The sequence below is a fragment of the Arachis hypogaea genome, chromosome 20 (assembly GCF_003086295.3).
Source record: "Arachis hypogaea cultivar Tifrunner chromosome 20, arahy.Tifrunner.gnm2.J5K5, whole genome shotgun sequence".
Classification (NCBI taxonomy): domain Eukaryota; kingdom Viridiplantae; phylum Streptophyta; class Magnoliopsida; order Fabales; family Fabaceae; genus Arachis; species Arachis hypogaea.
The window spans coordinates 39610630-39614646 of record NC_092055.1 but is presented as its reverse complement, the minus strand read 5'-3'; the positions used below and the strand labels follow the sequence as shown (position 1 = coordinate 39614646).

The window sequence follows — 4017 nt, the reverse complement described above, 5'->3', positions numbered from 1 at the left end:
CATTTCTTAGTTATTTTATTTCTTAAGTCTTTTAATTTTCCATTTTATACTTGAAACCCCCCTTTTCCTCACAATCAAAAGAGTGACACCCTAATTGCATTCCTAGGGAGAACGACCCAAAGTTGAATTACTCTCGGTTATATTTTAATTTGAAAATTAAACTTTGATGGTGGGAGTTAGTTGTTGATTTAGGCTATACTTGCAACGAAGAAATTCTATTTTGTGAAATTCTAGATCAACATAAACTCTTCGCATCAAGGTTTTGGCGCCGTTGCCGGGGAATGTAATTGGTGTCATGTTTTTGGTTGTTGTGAATATGTCCATAGTGTAAATAGCTTACTTTTTGGTTATTTGGTTGTTTTTGTTAATATTTAGGTTCTTGTTTTTCTTGTTTATTGATGTCTTTTGATTTTATTTTCTACTTTCTCTATGAGCTATCACCCTTGTTGCTTGGAGTTTGGATGTGATTGTATTGTAGGTGATGCCAAGGCATCATAGGCTAGTTTCACTAGCATTTTTCTGTTAGTTTTAGTTGTTTTATGCATTTTCTCGAGCTTAAAGTAACCAAAAATGGTTAAATGAAGAACAAAGTAATGAACCATCCAAACAATATGATTTTGATGCAAATTCCATGAGTTTTAGTTATATTACTTAAATGCTATGAATGAAAGATTTCTCATGAAATTTTGCAAGACTTTGATGCAATTGTTTGGATGATTTCAGGGAAGAAGAGGCTAAGCAAGGAAGCAACAAAATCAATAAAGGAAGCTTGAATATCACATGTGGAGTTTAAGTTCCAGTTTAAGCCTAAACTGGAGCTTAAACGCCAAAATCATGAAGGATAAGAAATGCTGGGATTGAAGTTTAACCTCCAGTTTGACCTCAAACTGGAGGTTAAACGCCAGAATGAAAAGCCTCACTTAAGGAGCATTCCACGTTTAACCTCCAGTTTGACCTCAAACTGGAGGTTAAACGCCAGAACCAGGAAGAGTACCAGGGAGCCATTCCACGTTTAAGCTCCAGTTTGACTCAAACTGGAGCTTAAACGTGTTCGATAGCTTTTCTACTCCAGGGTTGCTCTCTCCATCTCCACGTTTAACCTCCAGTTTGACCTCAAACTGGAGGTTAAACGTGTTCGACACCTCCAGGGCCACCATTCCAAGCTTCCACGTTTAACCTCCAGTTTGACCTCAAACTGGAGGTTAAACGTGTTCGACCTCCAGTATGCCTCCACCCTTTTCCACGTTTAACCTCCAGTTTGACCTCAAACTGGAGGTTAAACGTGTTCGACCTCCAGGGCTGCCTTTCCTATCTCCACGTTTAAGCTTCAGTTTAACCTTAAACTGAAGCTTAAACGTGTTCGACTACATGACTCTCCAGGGCTACCTTCTTCCATTTCCACGTTTAAGCTTCAGTTTAACCTTAACTGAAGCTTAAACGTGCTTCTACAAAAGGCCTCACTGGAAGTGTCTGGCGTTTAAGCTGCAGTTTAAGCTTAAACTACAACTTAAACGCCACTCTTGGAAAAGGTTTCTGGGCCAAAAATATTGAGATTTAAGTTAGTCTTTGAGCACAAATATTAACTTAAACTTACTTTGGTATGAAACCCAATTGAATATCATGGTTTATGGGATTGGGCCTGAAGGATTGATGAGTTTGAAATCTCAATTTATTGAGTCATGTGTCATTATTTGATTATCACTAAATTGGCTCAATAAATGTTACAGGATTTGGATCAACAACCTCATCAAGGTTATGGATCATAAACCCAAGGCAAAAGGAAAGCAAGGAGAGGCCTCAAAGCCCAAGAAGCACAACTGAAGCTCAATATAGAAAGTGTATAAATAGGATAGAAGTTAAGTTAGAGGGATTTTTACTTTCACTTTTAGCTAGTTTTCCTTTTCTTTGTAATTGAATTCAGAGCTATGATTCACTAAACCCCCTTTCATTGGGTTAGGGAGCTCTATTGTAATTCAATGAATCAATAATAGTTTATCTTCTTCTTCAATCTTTTCTCTTGAATTTTGTTAGAAAGCTTCTCGATCTAATTCCATTGAGTAGTTGTCTTGGGAAAGAAACTACTCATACTTGGAATCCTTCGGAGCCTTGGGAAAGGAATGGAGGATTCATGCTAGAGAAGCTTTCTCACAGTGGATTGGATTGGGGTTTGGATGGATATTGTGACATGTAATCCTACCAAATTGTGGTTCATGAAATTGTGTGGTATAATCAGTGATCAAGCATCATCTCTTCTTATGAACATTTAAACCAAGGGATTGGGAATTTGTTTGTTTTTAGAGAGCATTGGTGAGCCAAGGAATTGGGATCCAATCATATAAGATTGCCAAGCAAAATTCAATGAATGCATTGGTTGAAGAAGAGATTTACATGTTTTGATTCGGAGATTTCAATATCTCCTAAACCCAATGAATTCCCCATTTCTGATTTCCACTTTCTCTTTACATTCTGCAATTCAATTCTTGCAATCATCCCCATTCCCTTGTAATTTCAGCAATTTACATTCTGCTCTTTAATTCATGCAATTTAAGATTCAGCCATTTAATTTTCTTGTCATTTACTTTTCCCGCCAATTTTACATTCCGCAATTCTCATCTCAAATCTTGATTCCGCTCAACTAGAACACACTTCTAATCCGAATTGCTCACTCAACCAATCCTTGTGGGATTCGACCTCACTCTATTGTGAGTTTTTACTTGACAACGATAACCGGTGCACTTGCCGGAAGGAATTTTGCCGATCGTGCAATTTCCTAAATCGTAGCATAACACGTTTATGCGCATCAAGTTTATGGCGCCGTTGCCGGGGATTGGTTTTCGATTGACAATTCTCAAATTGGAAGCTAACTAGATTGAGCAATTTTCTCTTGCTTTGTTAATTCTGTTCAAGATACTTGTTGAATTTTAATTCCTGCACTTGGTTACATGCTTTCCTTCTTTATGCCTTTAAACTCATGCAACTAACTCACTGACTCACTAACTGTTTGAATTAATTCCTCAATTGAGCTAACCATACTCTTCCATTAACCAAGAGTATTTCACTTGTTTGTGTTTGAGCTGTGTTCTTGTATGACAGGTAGGAGAGGAGAGACATCAACTCCTCCATATACCGAACCAGAGAGGACCCTTCATAGACTTAGAAGGGAAGCAAGAGGGAAGAGAGTAGTGGGAGAAAAGGAATCTGAAGGAGAATCTGAGGACAATTTTGAGGAAGCTTTAGATCTCAACATGGATAGAGAAGTTCACAACCATGAGAGAGCTGATGGAAACGATGCCATCCCTGAGAGGAGGGTTCTTAGTTCATACATAAACCCAACCTCTGGGAATTGTGGTAGTAGCATCCAGAAACCACCCATTCAGGCCAACAATTTTGAGCTCAAGCCACAGCTAATATCACTGGTGGAAAATCATTGTTCCTTTGGAGGAAGTGCTAATGAAGACCCAAACCAACATCTCACAAAATTCCTGAGAATTTGTGACACTGTGAAGTCCAATGGAGTCCAGGAAGATGCCTATAAACTGCTCTTGTTCCCATTTTCACTTAGGGACAAAGCAGCTAAGTGGCTGGAATCATTCCCAAGGGGGAGTCTAACAACATGGGATGAGGTGGAAAGCAAGTTTCTGGCACGTTTCTACCCTCCACAAAAGGTCAATAGGCTTCGATCTGAGGTTCAGACTTTTAGACAACAAGATGGTGAAACTCTCTACGAGGCATGGGAGAGATTCAAGGACTTGACAAGGAAATGCCCACCAAACATGTTCCATGATTGGGTGCAATTGCACATCTTCTATGATGGGCTTTCCTATGAATCAAGGAGGGCTGTAGACCATTCATCAGGAGGTTCATTGAACAGGAAAAAGACTGTGGAAGAAGCCATTGAAGTGATCGAGACAGTGGCTGAGAATGAGTACTACTATGCATCAGAAAGACACAACACTAAGGGAGTCATGGAGCTGAACCATGTTGATACAATTCTAGCCCAAAACAAGGTGTTTGCCA

The 4017-nt window shown here is 39.1% G+C and overlaps 1 non-coding gene across 1 annotated transcript; it reads right to left on the bottom strand.

The window, feature by feature from the left end:
• Positions 1–3671: 3671 nt before the first annotated feature.
• On the bottom strand, positions 3672–3775 carry LOC112788398 (small nucleolar RNA R71). The gene has a single exon (XR_003195763.1). It is a non-coding gene; the product is annotated as a small nucleolar RNA R71 (small nucleolar RNA).
• Between the last annotated feature and the right edge of the window lie 242 nt (positions 3776–4017).